At 38.8% G+C, this 14,459-nt stretch overlaps 1 protein-coding gene across 1 annotated transcript in view; it reads right to left on the reverse strand.

The window, feature by feature from the left end:
- Window positions 1-13,099, reverse strand: part of b4galt2 (UDP-Gal:betaGlcNAc beta 1,4- galactosyltransferase, polypeptide 2) — a 174,696-nt gene extending 161,597 nt beyond the window's left edge. The window contains exon 1 of the mRNA XM_044218874.1: window positions 12,575-13,099. The gene's annotated coding sequence lies outside the window, so the exon portion shown is untranslated. The remainder of the gene's footprint in view (window positions 1-12,574) is intronic.
- Window positions 13,100-14,459: the final 1,360 nt, after the last annotated feature.

Here is a 14,459-nt window from a genome sequence, read left to right on the forward strand (position 1 = left end):
TGTTTGTCAACAATCAGGGTGTTCTTATTATCAAGAAGAAAAGAAAAAAATTAACAAAATCCAAAAATCTCTCTAACATGTTAAGTGGTGACTGTAATAGCTGTCCTACTAGCTGGTCTCCATATGATTGACTGCAGATATAATCTTTTTATCCTTTTTTTATTAATGGATTAGTCTATGAAATGTCAGAAAATAGTAAAAAAAAAAAAAAAGCCTATTACAATTTCCAAAAGCCAAAGTAGACTGACTAAAAGTCCAAAACCCATGTTATTTTCAGTTTACTGTCATAGAAGCCAGAGAAAATGTTTGTATTCACAATTGACAAGCTGGTACCAGATAATTTTTGGCATTTGTGCTTAAAAAAAAAAAAGGACAAACAATTAATCGATCATCAAAATTGTTGCTGATTAATTTTCTGTCAATCTACTAATCGTTTCAACTCTAGAACAGACCATAGACAACATGAAATTAGCAACATTGTCTACTGCAGGGATACAGTGGCATTACTATATCTATTGCTGTTGGCAATGCTGCAACTCTGCTGCCTGCAGTGCACCATAGAAGCATCAGATTAGTTATATAAAAGGAAATGCATCAGTAGTATCATCAGGCCAGTCAAAGCTGGAGGACTTTTACATATAAATTAACGTTTGTGACATTTAAGCCACTGCCAAACGAGTTCACACAATGCTGATTAAGTTTATCACCGCCAAGTAAATCTCTCTGTATTTCGCAGTTTACAAATTTTTAAATCTGGTGTCTGTGGTGACATTCCTGCGCTGGCGCATTGGTAATGATGCGTTTTATGCCAACCAGCAATGATTGGTTTGCCAGAGCTGAAGCGGGGAGCAACCCAATAAAGCCATGAGCCAAGAGATGATGCAACTCTCTCTATACATGGCTCTGCAGCAACCATAGCGACGGAGTAAGCTACACCAACTAGGAGTGAAACCTAAGAAGCGTCCAAGAAACGTGTCTGATGATCCAGATAAAAAAGAAACTCGATGTTCAGAGGAAGGATTACAGTCACAACAAGAAAGCGATCAATGGCGAGGACAAACAGCGATAACCATTGGTGTAGCTTTAGCTTTTCCGTGTTGGAGAGCTGAGAGAAGGGACTGAGGGCAGACACAGATGCCAAAATATTTGGAGTAGGCTATGCAGCTGTTACATTTACTCTACCTAAATAATGGATTATTGTCTCGGAACTGTGGAAATTTCTCTGTATTTCTGTAACTATTTCTGAACACGAACCTGGGGCGAGCTCACTGTAGGCATACATCATAAGCGCTCGTCGACAGTGTTTATGTAAATACTCTCACTGCCAGAAGGGGGAGACAAACGTTCCACACGCCAACTTTAAATCAGAAATCAGAAATACTTTATTGATCCCCGAGGGGAAACTCTTTTGTTACAGCAGCTCACTATCACATCAGTGCACACAGGAATAGAAGTACTAGCCAAAAAATACAATACACTATAATACAGGTCAGAAAACAAATTAAGTACCAAAAGTTGATGTGAACTTTCAAAGCCAGTGCAGATGGATTGGCATCTGTCATAAAAAAGCTGTAAATGGCACTGCGATTTTTTTACTAAAATTATGATGTTTGCATAATCATAATGAAAAACACGTCGTGGTGTTCTCGTCTACACACACACACACACACACACACTGTTTCCTTTTCTACCTGTTCTCTCAGTCGTTCTCACTCCTCTAATTGCCTCAGGCCTACAGTACCAGGTGAGTCTCAGCCAGGTACTGTAACACAATAGGTTCCACAGCAACACACCATCCAACACTAATCCATTTCAGCACAGAATTACCTTCGCAGTTAGGTTATGTGGAAAAAATGTGACCCTTTAACAATTTCTAAAAGGAAGTTTTAGTTTTGTTTCAGGTTCAGGTACAGAACAGCACCACAGGAGCTGTTAGGATATCAGTGTCATGCTCAAGGGCACCTCAGCAGGGCAGACACACAAGGACACGCATGGCTTTAATGCAGGTTACCCTGCTGAAGCACATGGGAGAAGATCAAAGAGGGATGAAAGGAAGGGGAGGGGAGCATTAGGATGAGTGAGCGCTGTGAATCAGGTGCAGATGGAAAAACTGAAAACATTAATCTGCAGAGGGTGCACTGAAGATGGGTTGTTTGGATATAAAGTAATGCAGTTGTATTGCCTGGGGCCCACCCCTCCACATACTGTATTTCTATCCATTAGGCATCAGAGAGCTGAGCACGTTAAATAAACTAAGAATATAAGACTGTACACAGGCTTTGATTTTCCTGTCAGTGACATCATCATTGATCATTTATAATAAGGTTCAATGCAACAGAGCAGAAGGAGCACTGAGAGATGCTTCACCACTACACACACACACATATACACACCCTGCTACATCCTTAGTCTCAAGCTCTGTGTTTCTTTAGCAGATGTTCTCAGTTGAGCCCTCAGGCTACAAGCCTTGTTTTGTTTATTTTATGTACTCATCTTTACCAACTGATGTGGAAGACGACAAATAACTGACTACTACTTTCAGCCTTGTATGAAGATTTACTGTGTCGAACAACTTTGACAACTACTTCTGACCATTTGTATTATCTTTCTTTAGTCGTTAAACCGGCTTTAATCAATATTTTTTATATTAACAGTGAATCATATGACTACTTGTATGTGAAAGGTGTGGCTAGTGATGAACCTACAGAGAATTATCATCCGATTCTGCAGCTCTTAAAGGAATAGTTAGACATTTTGGGAAATTAGATTTTTTTTTTTGCTTTTGCCAAGAGTTAGATGAGAAGATTGATACCAGTCTCATGTCTGTGTTACATATGGAGCTACAGCAACTTCCTGGAGTCTCCTCTGGTTGCTGCTCAGAGACAAGAAATTGTCCACATAACGTTGTTTTCAGCCACAGCAGTTAGCTGTTTTAATGAAAACACTCTTGAAACCCACTGTACGCTACCTGCCCAACACTAAACAGCCCACAGACATAGTTAGCCACTAGCTGATGAACATAGTGGAGCATTTAGAGCCAGATATTTCCCTCAGGAGTTGGTGCAGGCCAAAAACAGAGCTATAAGGAGAGTGAATATTGGACTTGCATTCGCAAGAAACACAACACAATGTTGCTCTGTATCTTCTGGATGTCTAAACAGTTTGTAACACTTAAGGTGCTAATATGTCGGTGTTGTGTTCACAACGTGTTTCTGCTGCCCCTAGTGGCCAAAGCATGTGGTCACTGCAGGTTTAAACATGAATGTTATATTTCTTCATATTTCGACTGTAACAAAGTAAAAAATACAGAAAGTTATATGAAAAATTACTGTCTGTAAAGGCAAAATCTTTAGATGGATGAAGATCATAGCCAGAAAAACTCTCTCTCTTTCTCTCTTTTCCCTCCTTCACTCTGTCTCTTGAGCCCTGGGCCCTTTGCGATTTAACCTACAACCCAGGCCGCCCGGTCTTATCAAAAATGCATTAGCCATGCTACACTTGATAGTATGGAGCCTCAGAGCTCTCTCATGGCTCCAGCACATCTTGCTGTAGGCAAGTTTATCTCCCACAAACAACTCAGTGCACAGTGGGATGGACAGAAGTTATCTTTGGCTTAGCACTACCAGCTTCAACAGTGTGCATCCAGTGTATTAGGAAATGTAGCAAAATCTAAATTGACTGGGCACAAAAAGAGGTCACTTAAAAAGGAGCATGCCTGTCAGAGGTATTGCAGTATGTCATAGTCAGAGGTATTGCAGTCCATCTTAAGTCTACAACAAATCCTTTTTCAACACTACAAATCAATTTTTAAAGAAAACCACAGTCTAGCCCTCCCCCACCGCTGAGGATGAAATGAGTGATTTGAAAATTGGCGGGGGGGGGGCACAGAGACAGAGCATACTACACACTGTCATTATGAAGGATCTAGGTCACATCACTAAGAAGCAGAGCATGATGGTAACAATACAACATATTGTGTAGGAGTTAAGACAATTACCTACTGTCATATTGTACCATTGTCTGTGTTTCAGCCTCGGAATCTAATCTTGTACTAAGACCAAAGCTCATAAACATTTTAAACATATCATGCACATAAATATAATCTGGCTTCCACATTCTTTCTGTCATCAAAAAAGAGCTGCAACAATTAGTCGTCTAATGGGTTAATCAATTAGTCCATCAACATAGATCCATTGATCCATTAACCAGAAACAATTCTGATAACTGATTAATTGTTTTAAAGCAAGAATGCCAAAAATGCACTGGTTCGAACTTCTCAAATGCCAATATTTTGGTTTTCTGTCTTCCGAATATTTGGGAGTTTTGGATTGTTGGTCAAAGAAAACAAGACATTTAATGTCACTGTCCTGGGGGAGGAATCCTTCCTCTGTTGCTCTTCCTGAGGTTTCTCCCTGTTAAAATGTTTTTTTTTGGGGGGGAGTTTTTCCCTTATCCGAATTGAGGGCCTAAGGTTAGTGGGTGTCGTATGCTATCCAGGCATACGACAATAGGCAAATTTGAGATTTGTGATATTGGGCTGTATAAATAAAACTGACGGTCAGGACCCATCACACACCACCCAGTCAATGAGTTTGAGAGCATTGATGGAGTGATTCTTTTTTTCCAGTGAGCAAGCTTCAGTCTCACTGTTGTAGCGACACATGATGGCGCGGAATGAATGAATCAGCCACACCACTCCACTCCACCACAACACTGACCTTTCAGTGTTCGTCTACACAGTTCATCCCTCATCCTTAGAGGAAAAATGTCAGTGTCGCTCGTGAGCGCGAGTGATAAAACAAACAAACAAAAGGGAATAAATTATTTTAACAGGGCTGGAGTGATATATAACAGTGTGTGAAAAGACAACTGTTTTCATAGCTTCTTCTATGGATTATATATGGCATTTAAACATCAATAAATCATTACCATATTCATTCTCTAACATAATTGCCATTAAGAAATATGACAACTGCCCAGAGCAGTTTCAAGTAATGATGATAATGGGAAACATTAATGGATTTGTCTAGATAGATCAAAGCTCATGAGTAGCCTGAATAACTGACTGAACTGCAATTTCATTTTCGCTCCATTATTCAGCCTGACATCATGTTCATGTGACCCCTTTTCTATTTTTGGAGGCAAGGCTATTTTTCCATAACCTATAAGTAGAGACTGATGAATCCATCCCATTTGCATCTCAGATGTGATACTTTGCTGATTTACTCTGTTTTATTTCATTATAAGTTGAATAATTTTGAACATTTTTGTTATGACTCTCTTTTACTAAACTTTTTTTTTAATTAATCTGGAAAATATTCAATAGATCAGCCAATAATTAACATAATAATTGCAGTCCTACACCCCAAACATAAACACTTAGCCTCGCTGCTTTCTTTTGTACTGCAGAAGAGCAACTAGCTGCTAGCTTTACACTACATTTTACACTTTATTGTACATCTTCTTTATTGCTTTATGGCACAAAGGGGGGAGAAGTTGCAGTTCTTTCAACCCAAACAGAGATCACAATTTCTCCTAATAGGTGAAAAACTGAAAGATAAAAAAATCACTTGCTACATGTTTATCTTCTTCAGCAAAGCCACAGAGGAAACCTTAGGGACGCCCGCAGTGGAGCCTGCAGCAAAAAGCTGTCCCATGATAACCTCTGATTTGTCCCACGAGGTGGGTCCGATAACTCAAGGCTAAGGTGTGGATGACATGATCGATAACAAGCATCTCTACTTGCTGTGAGAGGTGCACACCAAAATCATGTGTTTGTTGTGCCTGAAGGGAGGATTGAGACAACACTGTGTTTGCATTATACTGACAGTTCTTTATGATTTGTACTGTGTGTGCCACTTTGATAGATGTTTGTCGATGCAAATGCAATATATAAGCCTATATATTTAACATACAAATATGAAACAGAGAGAGAAAGGCAGAGTACAGTTTGCCGCTGAGAGAGAGAGACAGAGAGAGAGCGTTTAAAGAGCAAATAAATAGTGGAAAATAAGAAGTGAAGCCAGGAGAGGAGATCTCTGCTCTCCCCTACTGTCATCCTCTGCTTACAAACACAGAAAAGGAGAGGAGAGGAATAATCTATTCTACCCTATCAATCTATCTATGGGCAGGACAACTAATTGTTTTTATATTGAAATTAATTTTCTAAATCATCAGAACTGGGATTGCATTTAGCTAGCCTAACCATATCCTATTGTCTTGACAAGCAAGAAGAGGTGAAAGTTTGAAAAATGTAATCATCTGTAGCTAATTAACACCCGTGGGTTTGACCAAACTACAAAATAAAACTCCAAGCTGTTGTCTGTCTGGCACCTGTAAAACTGTTGACAGGAAACCTCAAACAACAATGTTGATTATGATGGTTTGCATTGTTAATGTTAACATTTCCCATAGACTAGAAGAACAAGATTCATATCACAACTCCAGCTGTGTATTCTATATATAATGTCTCACTATTGCCATTACTTGCACTTATGCCTGCACTATATATTACTGCAGCATATGGTCTTACTGTATATATCTAAAAGTATTCATATCCACCCCTCACTGTATATATATATTCAATTCTTATTATTTTATTTATATAGCGCCAATTCATCTCATTGAACTTTTCCTATAGAGCAGGTCTAGACCGTACTCTTTACTCTTTACTGTACCATACAGTATTGAATTTATTACCTCTGTACATATGTACATTACTCTGCACTTTATTGTACACGTCTGGTGAGATGCTAAACTGCATTTTGTTGGCTCAGTACAGTGTGCAATAACAATAAAGTTGAATCTAATCGAATCCAATCTAATCTATTGTAATCTAACATGCTCACAATGACGCGCTTACATTCTGAAGTTAATCAGGTTGGCTATAAAAAAATGTTATAATGTTACCACCTGTTAATGTAATATCTTACTAAGCCTGTGCTGCGTCTGAAATCCCTCTCTATTTACTATTCGTCATTCCTACAATGGAAGAAAAATAGTACACTACCAGAATTACAGTAATGCGACACTACACCTGTCAGTGAAAATGACGATGCTTCATAAGTACCTGAAATCTTAATTTGCTGCTCACTATGTAACTATTCGGTGTTTATTGTGTAAGGAATGGTGAATGAGTAAGTGAACGAGGGATCACTCTCTACTGTTATCTGATTATTATGACTATTGTGAGCTACAAAGACGTCAAGCTAAAAACAGAACCGAGCAGAAAAGAAAAGAGCAAATATGAGACGAGCTGAGTGGAGGAAGGCCGAGCAGAGGAGAGAGTAAAAGCAGACCTAATCAGAACAAAACTCCAGTGTTCTCTGTTCTCAACCCTTCTCTACTCAGCTCTGCCCATGTGGATATTAAACTGCCTCTCAGCTGTCTCTGATCTGAAGGAGGTTGGACTGTTTAAAAGTCTCATATCAAATTACCTCTCTGCTCTTCTTTCTGCTTTAGGTCCTGCTTTGTTTTAAAGGTCCCACTCCCTTCCGTGTTTTGGTAAATTTGTTTTGCCAGACAAAACTGACAAAAAACAGATGAAATCAACGAGACATTGCAGCATGGAAAGGTTTTTGATGGCACTCCCGACACAGGGAAAATATCATCACGTTAAGTCAGATGCTGAAAGCCATTCGAGGAATTCTCCTCCAGTGTTATGTCTGCTGTTTCTCAGCATGCAGGCTGCACTCGCCTTATGCAAATACAACAAAGTCCCGTCTGTAGCTACAATCCATAGACTACAGTGGAAACATCATCATCTCTCTCTCTCTGCCCTCTTTCTCTATGTCTCCCTCCCTCTTTCTCTGATCCAGCTGCTCATTTGGCAACGGAGCAAAGAAATAAATGAAGTGTTTCAGCGGAAGGAAGGCTTCACTGGGAGAAGGATTGTGGGTAGAGGGAGTGAGATGAGGATTTGGTGAGGGGTTTTAAAGACAGTTTATTTAAATGAGTGTCTTTTTTTTTGGCTTAATACATCAGTGGGACATTAGGCTTAAGGCCACTACCGTCCAATTAGGCTTTCAGTGGCTGTCGGTTTAATCAACCTGTGTTCTTCAATGTTATTTTTTGTAACTCTATTAGGTGAATAGCTGGAGTTTGAAAAGGTGTGTATTCTTTTTAAGTGAGAAAGAAAAAAAAATGTAACCCAGTATCTGTAGTCATGTTAAATAGAAACTGAAGATAAACCTAAAATGGTGAGACTGAAGGGTAGCTCACTTGCTACATAATTTGAATACTGAGTATATTAACTGACCTGTAATGAAAACAGTAATAAGAAATCTCTTGAAACTAACTAGTGGACTAGTCTGTAGTACTCTACCCCAGAAGATTGATGCCACTGTCATGTCTGTCCGTTAAATATTAAGCTACAGCCAGCATCAGGTTACTTTACCTTTGCACAAAGACAGGACCCAGGGGGAAACAGCTACTGGCTCTGTCCAAAGGTAACAAAATCTGTCTACCAGCCCCTCTAAAGCTCAATAATTAACAAGTTATATCTCGTTTGTTTAATCTGTTCAAAACTGATAATTTGTGTTTTTACGGGAGGTTATGTGTGGGACTAGTTCTTAGCCGAGAGCAGCGACTTCATGGAGTCTTGTCATCATAGTGAGCAACCAGCCAAGCATTTCCCAAAATGTCCAAGCATTTCTTTAAACACCACTGCCACCTGCAACGTTTGTCATTTTAACCAGTGAAAGCTACGGTCAGTGGCAGCTAAAAATAAGAAGCTGCTATTAACGTGGGAGCTTAGCCATTCTGTGCCTTTTGTCAACCTCTAAACTCAGAGTGACTAGTCAGTGCACAGTAATTGTTAACATTCACACATTCTAATTTTCACAATATGCAATATGCAGCCAAAAGCTCACTCTGTAGAGCCGGCGTAGGTAAAGGAGAGCAGTTTGAGGTGGACAAACACAGAGTACAGTATAGAAAGGATTGTATTTTGATCAGCTTTATTTTAGCCAATACAGATCCATTAAAAAATGCCCGAATTGGCACCGATTTTTAGGATTGGCTCGGGACATCTCTAAATATAATATAATACAATAGAATACTGCAGTAACGAAGTGTAGCTGATAGTTTGACGTTTACTTCAGAGCCTAAAGAAAAGTGAACAAATGTAGACAATAAAAGACACACACATTCAGTTCCCATGACAACAAATCCCAACACGAGAAGAGCGATCAGAAGAATCTGCAGCAGCCGCTGCTGTCAGGACCAGCGAGGTGAGGAGAATGAGCGAAGCTGGAGAAACCAAACATGCTGTTTGCTCTTCACTGAGCTTCATGAAAGATGGAAGCAAGTTAATCTACAGCGGTACCTTCCACTCGGCAGGACTGAACAGAGGAGAAATGACTGTGAAGGACCTGATCATAGTATTTACACAAAGCTGATCCAAACACTCCAACCAAGCTACTGTTTTGGGCTGAAAGAACATTTTTACAGGGTGTCCTGAGTTGTTTCTTCTTATCATAAAGATATATAAACCCTCAGTCAGAGCTCATGGAACAGCATAGTAGAGCAGATTTAGCCAAGTTATTAGTATTTACTAAGTGGAGATTTATACATAACAAAATGAAAACAGGTTGCACCACACAAGCCAGTTCTTAGATACAGATTAGTTGCTACTAAATTTTTCCACCCAGTAACTGCCAGCTGCTGCGTAGCTAACTGAGCTAACATTTAGATTGAAGAGATGAAATATGGTCAACCTATCTAACCTGACACTCATGTAAACTAGGAAGATTTAAATAACATTTCACAAAAACACACACACAATATTCTTTTTAAATTACAAAACATTATGCTAATAACAATAGACTAAATGACTAAATAGCATCAGTTAGGTTAGCATAATCAGATATTTCCCACTCATTCTAAAGTGCCAGAGTACAACTAACTCAGAAACACATATTTCTCCATGTATGCATGTATAAAACAAAGTCATACCTACATTTACAAAGGATTGGAAGTTAAGTTTAATATATCGCTAAAACATAGTTTTGGCAGTTATGTGACCGTTTGTGATGCCAAGGTGACTTCCTGTGTACTTTACAAATGTTTCCTAGCAACGTACAAAGCATTTAGGAAGGACTTTACACACAAACTTATTAAGGAATTAACAAATAGCTGGCGCAATCCTGACTGAACCTGTGACGTTCTGTCTCCAGGCTAGCCTGATTAACCACAGAGACCACCCTGCCACCTATGTCTGTATTTCTCAACAACAAAAAAATCAGGACAATAAGGCAGCACTCCACAGGATAAAAACAGCAAAAGAATCACCACAGGGTCTTTTTAGGTTTGCTGATTCATTTTGGCATGAAGCTTTCATCAGAGCATGCATGACAGCAGGATGGTCTCTTTTTAAAAAGGACACATCATGTGATAACCAATCATCAGAAAACAGTCACACCTATACACCGGCAGGAAGGTCCTCCACCACACACACACACACACACACATTTGTTTCACTATCCCCGTGGGGGGCAGTTATTGACATAATTATTTCCCTAGCCCCTTACCCTAACCTAATTGTAACCTGTACCCTAAAACCAAGTCTTAACGCTCAATTTTTGTCTCCACAGTGACACAAGTCCCCATGGGTTAGTGTGCATTCAGGTTAAAGTCCCCACCGGGATATAAGAACATGAAACACACACACGCACAAAATAATAGAAATTAACCAAAACAAAAACATCATTAAAAAAGCACCACCTGCCACCTGTAATTACACAGCCTGATGCCATAACCATAACCGTCTCTGCTATCTGATAAGCCTGGAGTCAAGTCACAGATAACACAGGTTTTCACAACAGATGGCAAAAAGACGTTTCTGCAATATCACTGCACATGAGTGAACTTAACTGGACTAAAATATGTGTTTAGCAATACTGAACTGGTTTACTGAAAATGGTGTGAAACTTAAGCTTGACAGTTCTTTCTTGACTTTGGAAACAACAACTGAGAACAACTGACAAAACAATCACCACTCAAGGTCCACTTGCCTGCTTGTGGAGCTTCTGGAGCTTTCAACTGTATCACACAGTCCTCAGCAGCAGATATTGTGTTACTAATAACATTAACGATGGCTCCGTTCTATTTAAGCATCCCAGTAAGCCATGACAGTGTGACAGTGAGCCAGTTTGCATAATACCAGGACCCTGAAACTGAAGCAGCTGAATGGAATTCAGTCGTCATTAATGTTATTATTTACACCTGCTTTTCCAAAATGTCTTCAGTGAAAAAGACATATCAATCCACGGCAACTGAGCACACACAATCTACTGATGAGGACCGTGTGATACAGTCAAAAGCTCCAGAACTCCTTGAGTAGAGATTGTTTTGTCAAGTGGGAAACTCTCTTCCAGGCTGTATTCACACACATGAGATACACAGAGTGCATACAGATCATTACACATAAAATATCTGTGAATTATTTATTCGTTCATCGAGTTGAATAGATGATTATTGTGTTTTTTTGATGATTACTCTGTTTATGGAAGAGGAGTGTAGTTGATTGACGGAAAAATAATCAGTTATTTTGACCAATTTGATAATCTATTAATCGCTTCAGTCACTTTTCTAGTAAAAACACCAAACATTCCCTCATTTCAGTTGTGTGTATTTTCTGCTTTTCTCCTGTTTTATGTGACAGTAAACTGAATATCTTTAAGATTTAGACAATTTGTTAACATCACCCTGGGCTGAAATTGGGATGAACAAAACTCACTAAATAGCTCTCCAAAATATAAAACATGGCCTTGTGTACAATAGCATCAAAAAGAAAATTTAAACTGGACGAAACTCACTACACCAAAGGCCATTCTGCACTGGACAACTTAGTTAGAGCACGAAGCGTGGTGGTTCCAGTCCACTTGCTACTATAGCCTCTATAGCAGTAGCCCTAAAGAGATACTGTGTCATAAATGAGAGAGATGTCACACTGGATTATGGTCTAGGTACAGAGCTTCTGTGTAAATGCCTGGTTAGATTAAGCATCATGATGAAGGAGCCTCCTCCTCCTCTTCTTTCTCTCTCATTTCCCCAGTGTAACGCCGGCTGTGCACACTGGTACTCTTTGCTCTTAGTGTGCTGTGACCAGACCATAAGACAAGAGATGATGTAGTCCATTGACTTTGCATCGTTTCATTAATATTGGATAAAAGAAAATAAATAAATAGTGCCAGCAATTTCAGAGAAACAGTAAAAGTAGATTTAAAAGCTTTAAGAGCTCCAAACTGAACCCAAAAGCATGGTTAAATGTTCCTCTCAGCAGTCTGTATGCTGGGATGGTTCACTTACTGTAGAGGAACAGTGCAGGGAGGCTGAGTGAAGCCTAGTATGGCGGGTGTAAAGATGCTGCTAGTTTGAGGAAATGTGCATGATAACAAAAGAGGGGTAGAGGGCAGTGCATGCGATCATATTCCCATAATATTCACAGATTTAAAAAAAAGCACAAGGTTGCAGGATGGCGGGATAAATGTATGGAGGCTGGATGGAAACAAAGAAAAGCGTGCATGCGATGCTGAATGAAACAATGCGTCCCGGAGGAAGATACAGCACCTACCTTGATGTTGTCAAGCGAACACTTCTATCTGTGCATCATCTTTACTGGAGCACCACTGATTTCATTCACATCAGCCGAGGAAAAAGATTCAAATAAATAAACTGTCAATGAGCTTTTTACTGCTAAAAATGTTGCTAATTTGTACAAAAAAGACAAAACAAAAAGAAACCCCACTAAAAAGCTAGAGGCTCAGCCCAGCTCGCTCTGCTAGGGGTAACTATATTCTTTTCGTTTCCACAGACAGGCTATTATGTGTGCTCTTCATCAGGAAAAAAGCCTCATGTTGTGTAGCATTACGCTAGCCAAACGGCTAACGTAACCCGTAACGATATTCTACCGCAAACCGGTGAGTAAAGAGATGCTATCCTCATGATTTCCCGTCATCCCGCTGTGTTTTGGTGAGGATGATAAGAAAGCAAAGGAAAGGATGCTCTCAGGATGTGGCTGCTTCGCTCCTGCTGCCTACGGAAGCCCGGATGGTCCAGAAACGCGCTTTCCTTTTCATTCTGCTCCTCTGTTACAAGGGAATCTGGTCATTTTATAACCTGCTTTTCCCAGAAATCCACCCACGAACACACGGGGGATAATAATATTACTTAATAATAATAATAATTCATTTTATTTGTACTGCACTTCATAACAGATGTTCCAAAGGCAGTATGGAAAGATTAAAATGTCTAAATGTCTAAACAGAAAACATGCTATCTTCATCTTACAAGATTTTGTCTTTCTTTAATCTCTGATGACCATATTTTAAATTTGATCATTATGGTCTTAGATAACTAAGACACTTTTACTCTATTTGTTTCTTCTGGCATCACAATGATATTTACAAATATGGTTTGGTATTTATTGAAAATTGTCTAAATGGTAATAAAGTGCTTCAACAGGCAAGATAAATACACATTTCTCTAAATATACAGACATAAGCAGGATAACCCAACCTTATGAGTTTTGTTTAACCTCAGATAGACTTCTTACAAGATTTTGGGTTTATTAAACCTAAAGCAGTCGTGTTTTTAAAGGTTTTATGTGACATTTTTGTACTTGCTGTTTTTTTCAATTAGAAATAGGGTCCTGGTTTACTAAGATATTTTTTGTTTGTCATTCAATTTTAGATCAAGTTGATTGTTTCTTTAAACTGTGAATAAGCCATTAGTCATTTGGTGTTAATGTAAAATCCGGGGACACTTTGATAAAATGGTTTGGTGTTTGTTAAAAATTGTTTAAATATACAGACATAACACATGCTAACTTACATTATAGTTTTTATTCAAATGCAGATGGACCTCTTACAGATTTTGAGCTTTTTAGGCTTTAATGTCCATATTTTAAAGGTTTGTTTTAACAGATTGCAGAGCTGCCCTCTCTTACTCAATTAGTCGATAAATTGGTTACAGGTCCTAGGTTGAATTGAATTTGTGCATTAGATTTTAGATTATTTATTAGATTACGTTGTTTATTCAGTATGGTCTCTTTGAAATGAGTGTAAGCCAGTCATTTTGCATTAATGTGAACTGATTCTAAAACATCTACAACACTGATAATTACAAATATGGTTTCAATTACTGGATATTATGAGATTTTCTGCAGTCAACTGCAAAGGGACAATGATTTATTTGAGAAGCATAATGACAGTTTCAGATAGATAGAATTCTAATAATTGCACTGATGCTCTGCTGTTTTATTAAATTTCACACTATAATTGAGGTTAACAGCTTCACCAGTCAACAAATGAATATTACATTGAATAATAACAGGAGATGTGAGCCTAACTGTTTCCTCAGCTGTTTTTTAGTGTACAGAACCAGTTAAATCAGTAGATGTTGTGGTTTTTCTCTGCCATCTAGTGGAAGCAAGTAAACACTGCAGGAAGACAGACAAG

The sequence above is a fragment of the Siniperca chuatsi genome, linkage group LG13 (genome assembly GCF_020085105.1).
Source record: "Siniperca chuatsi isolate FFG_IHB_CAS linkage group LG13, ASM2008510v1, whole genome shotgun sequence".
Lineage (NCBI taxonomy): Eukaryota > Metazoa > Chordata > Actinopteri > Centrarchiformes > Sinipercidae > Siniperca > Siniperca chuatsi.